The sequence below is a fragment of the Chinchilla lanigera genome, unplaced genomic scaffold (assembly GCF_000276665.1).
Source record: "Chinchilla lanigera isolate Chin_1 unplaced genomic scaffold, ChiLan1.0 scaffold00005, whole genome shotgun sequence".
Taxonomy (NCBI): domain Eukaryota; kingdom Metazoa; phylum Chordata; class Mammalia; order Rodentia; family Chinchillidae; genus Chinchilla; species Chinchilla lanigera.
In genome coordinates, this window is record NW_004955406.1 from 33,394,422 (window position 1) to 33,407,047 (window position 12,626).

General features: G+C 35.8%; 1 protein-coding gene and 1 pseudogene across 2 annotated transcripts in view; one reads left to right on the forward strand and one right to left on the reverse strand.

Annotated features, from left to right (window-relative positions):
• Kcnt2 (potassium channel, sodium activated subfamily T, member 2) overlaps positions 1–12,626 on the reverse strand; it is a 360,773-nt gene that overhangs the window by 313,852 nt on the left and 34,295 nt on the right. The window lies entirely within an intron of this gene.
• Positions 563–842, forward strand: LOC106146395 (annotated as a pseudogene).

Below are 12,626 nucleotides of genomic sequence, written 5' to 3' on the forward strand. Positions count from 1 at the left end.
AGATGTTGCTGGTATGAGTCCAGGACTTCCCATTATTTCTCTATGATTTTCACAAACAAGATAGATCACTGTTGCTCGGTATTCATCAGGAAGTGCAAGGAGATTGGGTGCAGAAGTGTGCGGCTTACTACCTGGGAGAATGCCCATCCTGAGCAACCTTAGTCAGCAATTTAATGCGTGACAATGTTCACTTGGGAACAGCTACGAAAAATTTGACGGAGCTCCCTAGTGATGTCTCTAGTTCCTGAAGGGAAAAGTTAGACCCTCTATTTAGAAAAAAATGAAAGAAGTGAAGAGTCTGGTGTGTTGGCACAGGCCTATAATCCCCGCACTCTGGAGGCTGAAGCAGGAAGATTGCCGTGAGTTTGAGGCCAGCCTCAACTGCACAAGGAGACCTTGCCTCAAAAAAAAAAAAAAAAAAAGGATAGAATAAATAACATCTTTTAAAACTACTGCTTTTCCGCCCACTCCCTCTTCCCCACAAACGCCGCTCCAATTGCACCGCACTCGCTCTGAGGTCCGGCTCCTGCTAAGCTTGCCCCCGGTGGCCGTCTCCCTCAGCCACCACCATGATTATCTACCGGGACCTCATCAGACAAGATGAGATGTTCTCCGACATTTACAAGATCCAGGAAACTGCGGACTGGCTGTGCCTGGAGGTGGAGGGCAGGATGGTCAGTAGAACAGAGGGTAACATCGATGACTCGCTCATTGGTGGGAACGCTTCCGCTGAAGGCCCGGAGGGCAAGGGCGCCGAAAGCACAGAGGTCACCTGTGTGGACATTGTCATGAACCACCACTTGCAGGAAACCAGCTTCATAAAACTAGTGAAGAAATGTTGAGAGGGAAGAACATTTCAACAGGGCTTTAGAGGAAAAGAGAGTGGCTGGACGGCAATTCCATCTCTAACCATTCCTTAGTTCCAAAGCCTGCCTTCATCTCAGACTCCCACACCATTTCTGGTAAGTCCTATCCCTTTAAGTTTAGATTCTAATTTATGTGGTTAAGATTTTCTTCACAATTCTTAGCAACTGTACAAATGGGCCACAAAAGGCCCATAAACAAATATGCAAGCAGCAACATAAACAAACATAAACATAACAACAATATAAACATAACAACATAAACAAACACATAGGTAAAAAACCCTGAAACCTACTCCTCCTCAGCTAGGTTCAATATCCCTTCTGTCGTTCTCTTTTAATACCTAGTACTAATTTTCATCTGCATGTACCAAGTGTTGTCTTTCTTCATGTTACACACTGAATGTATTCTTTTCTCCCTCTGCAGGCTTTGACATAATTGAAGCAATAGTAGGTTAGCTGCACGTAGCTAGAAAGACACTATGCTTTCAAAACAGAAATAAAATTCATAGCTTTGGAATCAAGGAACTCACAGTCTGCTTATCTATTGATTTGTCCTCTTGTGGTAATTGTCAATCTTTTTAAGAAACAATAACCCAACAAAAGAACTAAGGCAGGGGTCAAAGGGGTTGGAAATCGTTGCTTTTATAATTTTATTCTTGAAAAAGTTTCTATCCTTTCGTTGATGTCCTACACATTAATTTCCACTGGCTCCTACTTTTTTCTGACTTTTGTTTCATATTTTGCTTCTTAATTTATTAAAAATTTAAACTGATTTACCTTTGATAGACAATTATATTTCTGAATTTATTTCTTTTTAAGTTAGTTTTATTAGTTATGAGGGCATTAAATTCTTATTTTAATCCCCTTTCATTCAGGACTTTATTTCATGAGTCATTATAACTATTGGAAAAATAAACATATTATCCTAAAATATATTTTCAGCATCTATCTCTATTTTTCAAATGCCTTTTTATAGTACAAAATTGATTTTTCAGATTACTTTGATAGTGATAATCAATAAAAATACTTAACCTTTTATTAGGGTTATAAATAAAGCTATGAAATTATCTGATATTGGTTTACCACATTAGAACATGTTTAAATCTCTATTTTATGTATCCCAAGTAAATATTATAAGTTTCTTCAGGGTCATTTGGAAAAATTTACTGCAATAAATGTTTATGCAAACATTACTGAAAGAGTTCAGACATCTAGAGGGACCTTAAAAAAAGCCTTAAGCTTGTTAAAGAAGTTAATTCAATAAATTAACAACAGGGAAGTAATATTGGCTACCCATGTGGGAAGAAAGAAATTAAACCTTTATTTTACCACGTACACACACGCCAACTCAAAATGGATAAAAGTGCAAAATGTAAGCCCTGAAACAATAAAACTCCTAGAAAAGAACAGAGAGGAAAATATTCTCAGTGTTAGCCTTGGTAATTATTTTTGAATATCACATCAAAAGCTCAGGCTACAAAAAATAAATAAATGGAGCTACACCAAATTAAAAAGCTTCTGCACAGCCAAGAAGACAATCAACAAAAGGAAAATGCAACATACTGACTAGGGGAAAAACACTACAGACTGCTTATTTGATGAGGGGTTAATATCCAAAATTTATAAAGAGCATTTTTTTTTCACTACTGAAAAGCAGAGATACAAACAACCTGATTTAAAACTAGGCAAAGTACCTAAAATGATATTTCTCTAAAGAGGATATAAAAATGGCCAACAGAGATGAAAAGATTCTCTGCATCATAAATCCTTGGGGAAATGGAAAATAAAACGACTGGGAGATATCACCTCACACCCATAAAAGTGGCTGTTATCAAGGACAGAAGTTACAAATACTGGCACAGATGTAGAGACAAGGGAGATTGGTACAGCCATTAAGGAAAACAGTATGGAGGCTCTTAAAGAAATGTAAAACATATTGTACAACCCAGCAAAGCATAGTATGGGTGCACTTGAAAAAGATGAACTCACCATCTCCTAAAGATTATCCATACCTCCCATGTTCATTGAGTATTATTCACAATAGACAAGCAATGGAAAGAAAGTAAATGTCCACTGGCAGATGAATGCATTAAAAAAATAAACAATATAGAGTACGACTCAACCTAAAGAAAAGAAATCCTGCCATGTACCACAATACACATGGCCCTGGAGGATGTCATGGTACTTAAAATAAGCCACTCACAGGAAGAAAAATAACGTATGGCCTCACTTATATTAGAACAAAACAGCAGGTACCACAGGCTGTGAAAAGAAGTAAAGGAAGTAGAGAGAACTACATCAAAACCTACATAACGGTAGATATTTAGATAAACAATATGGAGATCTAACATACAACAGTAAAGTTCACAAAACTGGATTGTATCAGGAATTCTCATTAGATGAGTAGATTTTAGCAGTTCTTACCAGACTCACACACAAATAACTATGTGAGATCCCAGATACGCTAATCTATTTCACTATAGTAATCATCTTGGATATACGTATTATTTATACATACATATATGTGTATATGTGTGCATGTGCCTTAATCACCTTCCATATTACATCATGTTGTAAAATTCAAATATACATAATAAATTTATTTTTTAAAAAAGCATATGGCTCACCCATTCAGAATGGGAGTGTATTGTGTAACTCGGGGTGTAAAAATGCCTAAGGGCTAAAAAGAAGTAATTCATAAATTTTGTCTACAAAATGCCTTCTTTAAAGTACTATAACCTGAAAGATAAATAAATGCTTTTGTTTGGTTATGGGATAAATGGGGGACTTTTAGGAGTAAAGACTGGGCAAATGTAAAAGTTGATGTAAGTCATTCAAGGATAGGAGAAATCTGCTAAAAAATACAAACTTGCAGCAAGAAAAATTGTACAGGGTTTGCAAAGAAACTCAAGACACTTCATTCCATTAACTGCTTCCCAAAGAAACCCTACAAAAACAACAAGAATGACCAGTTCTTAGGGTAAAATTCAGTATCCATGAAATGAGTCTCAATTTGAGGAATTTCTAGGTTTGGAAATTTTGATTGCTTAAAATTTCTCAAATATATGTTGGTGGATTTTCATAATGCATTTTATTATGTGATCCGAATTGATTCGGAAGATATACAACTTTAAAGGAGTGCGATGTATTTCATCGTAAGTAGAGAAACCTGAACACTTGCTGAGATGGAGGGATGGACCTGCTTTTGGGAACCTCATCCCAGCACTTTCATTTACATATTTGTGTTACATTCTGACCTAACACCAAGTAAACCTAGACATTTCAACACCTGAGGGAAAAAAGCAGGGAAATATTCTACACATCTTATAAACTAACAGGAGCTACGACACTCATAGTCTATGGCAGAATAGTGTTATAGAGAATTGTGGCACACCCTGAAGAGATCAAAACGGGATGCTTAAGATTCTGAAGAAAAAATGACACTCCTTAGGGAAATAGCTAGTGTCTTTTTCAGCAATGGCTGAATTCTTCTTTTTTTTAATTTCAAGACAATTTAAAAAACAATAGAAATGATATAGAATTTCAATACAATATGATAGGAAATTAACAACGGCTATTATATTGCATATTGTTATCTTCAAACTAGTTGCTCAGATTACCACATATAGGTATGTAAAACTGGTCAAACAATATAAGCACTAACTGCTTCTTTCAGTGAACTAATAGGAATTAGTAGTACAATTATCTTAGCTAACATATGTATTTTTTTCCATTCCTTTTCTCCTTTCTTCCATCACAGTTGTTCTTTCCTTTTGAGCAGTTTCTTTCTCTTTCACAATATCTATTGTACCTTTCAGATTTTATTTACTCTTTCAGTTTCTTACACCAGGGAAACAATCAGATGTTTACACATTCGAGTCTGATTTATTTCACTTGCGATTATGGTCTCTAGATGCATGCATTTACCTATAAAAGCCTCAGGTTTAGCTTTCTTTATGGCAGAGTAGTACTCCATTGTATAAATTTTTTATCCATTCCTCAGTTGATGGGCACTTGAGTTGTTTCCAAGATTTAGCTGTTACAAACTGTGCTGCTATAAACATGGGTGCACATATATCACTGTGGCATGATGTTTTCAATTCTTCTGGAAAAATAGCCAGAGGAGAATAGCTGAGTCAAATGGGACTTCCAACCCTAGCTTTTTGTGAGAATCTCCACACTGATTTCCACCAGTCTATACTCCCACCAACTGTGGAGAAGGGTCCCCTTTTCCCCATAGTCACTTCCACACTTGTTATTGGTTGATTTTTTTGATGCTAGCCATTCTTTCTGGGGGGAGATGGAATATAAGAATTGTTTTCAAGAAATGACTGAATTCTGATTTGCTACCAGGTAATAGTGAAGACTAAAGTTTGACCACTGAACTCAGAAGTTCATCTTAATGAAAATAAATATTTGCTCACCAATAATTGTTGCATCTGACCCATTCAGCCAAAATATCAAAGCATCCACAACTTCCTCTAAGAGAAGGGCCTCAAAGGAACAAGAAAGTTACATGATCACTCTTTGAGCGAAGCCTACCCCACTGTTCTGATATGTACAATAGAGCCAACTACCTGTAATGCTAAGTCATCTTTCCCTCCTCCCTAGGCAGTGAGCCCCATTAAAGCAGAAATCATGACCTGTGTTGTTTACCTGCAGGATATCAGCACTTTGACTAGTGATTCATAAGACATGCTCAACACATATTTGTGGAAATAACAAGCTCTAAGGTTATATACCAACAGAAAAGAAAGAAATAAACTAGGTTACAGCAAATGCTTATGCATGTACTAATAGCATCTGTTGGAAGAAGTTAAGCAGCATAGGAGAATAAACTGAAGAATTTCTCAATTTTCTCTCCTCATGATACTAATTTTGGAGGAGACGTAATGCTAAGTGCTATGGCTATCCTGGAACATCCCAGATTATGGTAACAGTGGCCTGCTCAGTTCACACTCAGCTGAAAGAAATGTTGGAAAGAATAAAACAATCCTTTAATGTAGAAGATGGGAGTTAAGCCAGTTTTTCAATTCAAGTTCAAAGGATATCAGAAGAGATCAGGTCTGCTATCATTAACCACAGTGATTATTTTGCCATGCTGTGAAATTCTGGTATATAAATAATATAGTTGTAATCAATAAGTCAGTCATGCCTTTAGGTCTAAAGACCTAGATTCCAAAGTGTGCATATTCAAAGAAAGACATAGAGTTTTTGAGACCTATGTTTCTACAGATCCACTGAGCTGTTACTGCCCTAGGGATTCAGAAATCTCAACTTGCACAGAATGTACCTCATCTTAGAAACGTGTTGATTTATGAAGAAATGATGTGTTTTTGAGACTTCTCAAGGCATAGATATCATTTATTCTGTTTTTAGTAATAGAAACTGTATATATTTGGTATTGTGCATTCCAGCTAAAGTGTGAGAGTGATTGTTCAGATGCTAAAACCTGCCTAAAGGAGATTTTAAAAAATGAGAAGCAGCCTCTGAGAGGTAATCTCTCAACACCATTAAAGAAATGATCCAGTCGACACCACTATCCTGTAGCCCTATAAAAGCTCAAATCCTATTAGTCTCTTTTTTTCTCATGGCCTGGAAAATGGCAGCAAACCCTGACTGTAAAAGGTGATACAACCTTGTTGAGTCCCTGTGTTAAACGCTTGGTGTGCAGCATGTACTATCGGGAGGTTCTGAGCAATTTAGAGGTTCAGGTCAGATAGGCGGTCCCTAGGTCATGGGAGGGAGGGGATCAAGGGAATTGTGGGATCACATTCTCACTCTTTGTTTCTCTGTTTTGCTTCAAGATGAGACTCTTTGCTATTATATGTGCTTTTTCCTTGATGTACTCCCACCTGCCACCCTCACCAGATGCCATATAACTGGGGTCTTCTCATCCAATTTTACATTTTGAACATCCAAAACTGTGAACTAAATGAATTTTTTTACTTTATAAGTTAGTTGCCTTGGATAATTCATTGTAGTCATGGAAAGCTGACTAATACAGGTAGTAGCATATTCTAAAAGTTTATTCAACCTCCCATCCAAAATTAAACACTGTGCCTTCAAGTTCTCAGTCCAGTACACAAAAACCCACTAGGATTTGATACTTCTACAAATGCAGAGAGACCTTTATCTGATAAAGGATTTTTGAGATTCAGAGTAATCTAGGCTAATTTGGCGTTTCAGAAGTTAAAGAGAGTGAAAGAATTCCTAGAAGTAAATCAGAGTAGGTGGAGAAAGAAATATACAAGCAAGGAAAATAAATGTGTTTTGTCACATTGTCTCTAAATCACATTCACCATTACCACTCTGAATGGGATAATCCGTAGGACATAATTGTTATGGAATTCAAATGCTTTCTAGTAAGGGTGGATACTATTAAAAAGCTATTTTATTTTATTGAATACCATGGTGCATTTTGATAGGCAAATACAGACTTTCAAGAAGGCTGGTGAGAGAGGAAGGAGAATATACTGAGATGATGGAAGGCAGGGCACTCTGTAGAATAAACAAGCACATGGGAGCCACCGATAGAAGAACTGCCACAGAGATCTGCATGAGGAGAAATGTCCAACCTATGATTTTCCATTGTTTCCTAATGGATGATGACTCTTTCTTGCTTTTCAGAAAATTTTAACCATTAGTTCCATTCTGTCTAAATACAAAAACAAATGGGAAGGGGATTTAGTATTTCCAGTTTAAAGGGATGCTAAACAAAATACAAGAGCATTTGTAAATCACAAGGAAAAATGTGCCCAATAATAGCAGTAGTACTTGTCTTACCAGAATTTTTTTAAATGGAGTGTTGGTTCAGAATTTCCACAAGGTACACAACATGTACCTAACTAAATCTCACCTACCTAAGGAAGATAGGATTGAATTCCTATCCTTCACAGAGACTTTTTTATTCCATCTAACTTCAAAGAATAGCCATAGCAATCCCTGAATGATTGAAGAAGAAAAGAAGAAAAGAAAGAAAAAGAAAGAAAGAAAGAAAGAAAGAAAGAAAGAAAGAAAGAAAGAAAGAAAGAAAGAAAGAAAGAAAGAAAGAAGTCAGTTATGGCTAAAGTGGCTATTAAAAATAAAATATACACCAAAATGAGCAGGAACTTTGAAAGTTTGAAACTTTGAAAAACTATAGTTTTTCTCCTATGAAAGCGGAGAATATTATTCATAAGGAAATTTGTGTGTTTGTGGGTGCTCACATTTATTCATGTCATGTTTTAAATCTAAAATCAATCGTATCTTTTGCAGTGAGAATTGACAAAAACAGTACTTTTGACTGGGTATTGCTAGGCGCTACATTTCATAGTAAATGACAGGCAGTCCTGACATTGCTAAGTCAACCTGCAGGACTCAGATTTAGTCTGAAGATTTTTCTCATGCTCATCTCTTCTTCTGTTCTTGCAGCACCCTTCAAAGTGTTTTGAACACTAAATAATCAATGAAAAAAAAAAAGGCAGGAACAGAGGGAGGAAAAGAGACAGGAACAACTGAGTTATTTCGTAGGAAACTAGCTGCAATATTCATAAGACTGAATTAAGTTCATTTGTAGCAATTTGGTTAATGAATGAGGTACAAAATCTATTTTCCCCAGAAGGCATTTATTTATTACTATTTATGTTTACTGTTTTTTAATTATTATTTTTTAGATTATTATATGTTGTTATAAAAGGCAAAGAAAAGTTCAAGGATATACTGAACACTGCTGAGAATGTTACCACAGTATCAGTGTTCGACATAAACATAATACAACACCAAAATAAGAAAAATTGGCAATTGGTACAATCTGAAGGTCTTACTGAGATTTCACCAGCTATGCAAGCATGAATTAGTGTGCTGAGTGTGTGTGCACCTCTATGCAATTTTATCACATGTGCACCTTCATGTAACTGCCACAACAGCCAAGGTACCTAACTGTATCATGACAGACTCTTATACTTTGTTCACAGCCATATCATCACCAACATGACTGACACCTGAAAACCCCACTGTGTTCTCCATCCTTACACCTTATCTCATAAAAACAGGATAAATGTACTCATGCAACATGTATTCTTTTGAGATTGGCTTTTTCCCCTCAGCATAAAATTGCACTCATGTCATACAAGAAGGAGGGAATATGAATCACTTCTCCATTTTTATTTCTAACTAATATTCTATAATGTGGAGGTAATAATTGAACCAGATTATAACAGTTGAAACTACCCTGAACATTTGCATACAATGTCTGCATAAAAATTGGTCATACATTAAATCTATGTTCAGTTTTTAAGGCAGTTACTATAGCCAGATACGGTGGTATATGGCTGTAATTCCAACATTCAGGAAGCTGAGGCAGGATGATCACTGCGAGTTCAAGACCAGCCTATACTATATAGTGAGTTCAAGGCCAGCCTTAATTATCTTATGAGATCCTGTCTCAGAAAAACAGCAAAAAAGTACAACTATTAAATAATTTTTCCAAAGTTGCTGTACCATTTCACAGTTCCACCAGCAAAACATACGTGATCTGACTTCTTCACACCTTTGTCAGCATTAGAACATATGACTACTTTTTCTATTTTCACTCATTCTGATGAGTATGTAGATATTCTTATTGTGGAATTAGTGGGCATTTCTATAATGGCTACAATCTCAGGTGCTTTTTATGTGTTCATTTCCCATCTGTATGCCTGCTTTGGTGAAATTCTGTGCATTTTTGTATCTTTTTTCTAATCGTGTTCTACTTAGATTTTTTTTTTTTTTTGGTTTCTTTTTAATATGTAGTTTTGGAACTTTTTTGTATTTTCAGAGAAGAAGCTCATTGTCAAAATGTTCTCTTCAAACTTTTCTCTTATTTGGAACTTGTCTTTTTATCCTTGCTAGAGGACCTTTTTGCAAAGCACACAATTTGAATTTTGATGATGCACAAATAAGATTTATTCTTTCCTTCTAGCTGGGATCATATGTTTGGTGTTAGGTCATAGTACTACTTGCCTGGTCTAAATCCTAAAGATTTTCTTCTGTTTTTACAAAACTTACATTTAAGTCCATGATCTTTTTTTTTTTTTTAAGCTCTTGATACCCAATTGCTCCAACACCACTTTTTGAAAAGGTTATTTTTCCTTCATTTACTGCTTTCTCTCCTTAGTTTAAAATTAACTGGGCATATGTGTGTGGGTCTGCTTCTCTTTTTTATTCAATTCCATTGTGCTATGAGTCTGTATCTCCATCAGAAACATACTGTCTTGGGTACTGTAGCTGAAGAATAAGACAACACTGTAATTCCTCCAACATTATTCCTCTTTTTCAGAATTGTCTGGGCTATTCCAAAGACTTTTCTATTCCATAGAAATTTTAGAATAAACTTGTCAGTTTCTACCAAAAACTACCTTGCTACAATATGATAGGAATTGCCTTAACCTTAGAAGAACAGATTCTTTACTATCATGAGCCTTCTTGTCCATGAACATGAAATTGTTTCCTGAGCCTCTAAAGCGTTGACACCTTTTGGATGTCCGAAGGAGAAAGTCCTACTTGAGCACTACAGAATTAAGAGATCAAGCACTAACCTCGAGCAGCTTCATTCATTTCCTTCAATTCAATATGCTGAAAAACTTGTTTTGGTCTGAGTAACTTTCTTCATGTACAAGTGTTCATCACAACAGTTATATAAACTTGTTACAGTTGCTGAAATACATCCTATTCCCAGCAGGGAGGGATAAGGTCATTATTATTCATTACACAGCAACAGTTCTTACTTGAGTTCATGGAACATGTTGAAGAAATAATTCCTCCTGTATAAATGACATCATTCTTTCACATCATCCCTGGACTACTGTCTGAAGTCTTTATCTCAGATTTTTAAAAATCTAGTTCTGAATGTTTACCGAGACCTAAAATGTTCACTCCCCTCTTCCAATTTGTTTTGTTTTGTTCTACACATATTATTATTTCCAATAACAATACTGGATGAGAATACAAAAATTACAAATCCTCCAAACTCCAAGATATTTTTAATAGCATGACACCACAAGTAGAAAATTTCACACCCAGCCAGGGATATAGCTCAGCGGCACAAGTGCCTGCCTGGCAAGTGCAAGGTCATGAGTTCGATTGCCAGTACCAAAAAAAAGAAAGAAAATTTCACACCTGACTTCAAATAAGAAATTTCAGTCAAAAATGAGGTGTGATAAAAGTACTGTATAAAATGCCCTTCAAGCTGTGTGTTTAAGGAGTATATGACATAGAAGTGAACTTTGTATTTCGACTTGCATCTCTTTTCCAAGATATTTTATTATATGTATGCAAATATTGCCAAATCCAAAATAATACAAAATCTGAAACATTTCTGATCCCTTATCTTGCATAAAGGGCTCAACCTGTACAATTATTTCATACAGTGTTCCCCATATACCACACATGCACACACATTCATGCAGGCAAACATGCACTCTTTCCAGGGCAAATGTTACCCATGAAAAGCTCAACAGGCCATGCCATAGTTGGACAAATGGTTCTCAGTAAGAAATAGTTCATTTACTATAAAAAACACTGCAACAGAAATTTGAGCCAGAAATTACATGCATTTTGTACCTCATATCCCAGCAAATCTTAATCCTCCAAATGTTCTCTCAAATCAAGCTAAGATTTATTAAAAGCAGAGGAAAGATATGTCCAAAACAGCCACCTAGGCTAGTCGCTTCATGGCTTTAAATCATTCAATATTCTCTCTCCCCAGTCACATCAGGATAAAAAGTCCAGAAATTCGAAAGAAGTATAAAATGCTCTCTGGATCAGAAGCCTTCACACTGTTACAATGTTATCTCCTGACAATATCCAAGCTGTATCCTTAGCTTCTTCTTTATGTAGATTCTGCAAGCTCTTATAATCTTCAACTTTCCCCCACGTGATACTTTCTATATGTTCCTACCAAGAAGACCCACCTGACACACTCGAACATCGCATCCTCTTCAAATCCACCCCCACCCCATCCTTCCCTTTATTATACCACATCATACCTGAAATTTGCCATGGCATACGAAAGGCATTCTTGTTTATTTCCCCAGTCACTTTGAGAAGTGTAATATGTTAAAAGTATGAACTCACTTAAAATGATGCCTGACCCACAGCAGGTACCAGTTGTGATATATATGGAGACAGACTTCCAAGATAAGGAAAAATTAGCTAAATACACGAAATTAGGGGTCAGTGGAAGAGTACAATATGGTAGACCTATATTTAAATCTTAGCTGTTTCATTTACATGGACCTGAATAAAACAATTACTTTTTCTATCAGTTAATAATACTAGCACTACTTAATTTGAAGATATGAGAAAATAATACTTAATTCTAGGAAAGCTTTTTTAAAGTATGAAACAGATAAATATGACATATCCTGTCTATAAAAACTAATAAATGAAATTGTGCTCTCTATTAATTAATTTAGGAGTCCACCTTCATACTCAGTAACCGATATATTTGTAAAGCTCTCTAGCAATCACTTTCAAAGGTATTATCTAATGCAATTTTCACAACAATTCTATGAGAGTAATGTTTCATTTTACAAAAGAATTTAGAGTTGGAATGTAAGCCAGTGGTACAGTGCTTGCTTAGACTGTGTGTGGTTCAGGGTTAGATCCCCAGTACTGAAACGGTAACAACAACAACAATAATGTAAAAGTGAAAAGAATGAATTTAGTTATGACAGCTAACTGAGAAGTAGGCACCAATGGAAAACTCAAAAACTTGGAACCTAGTTTTTTTTTTTTTTT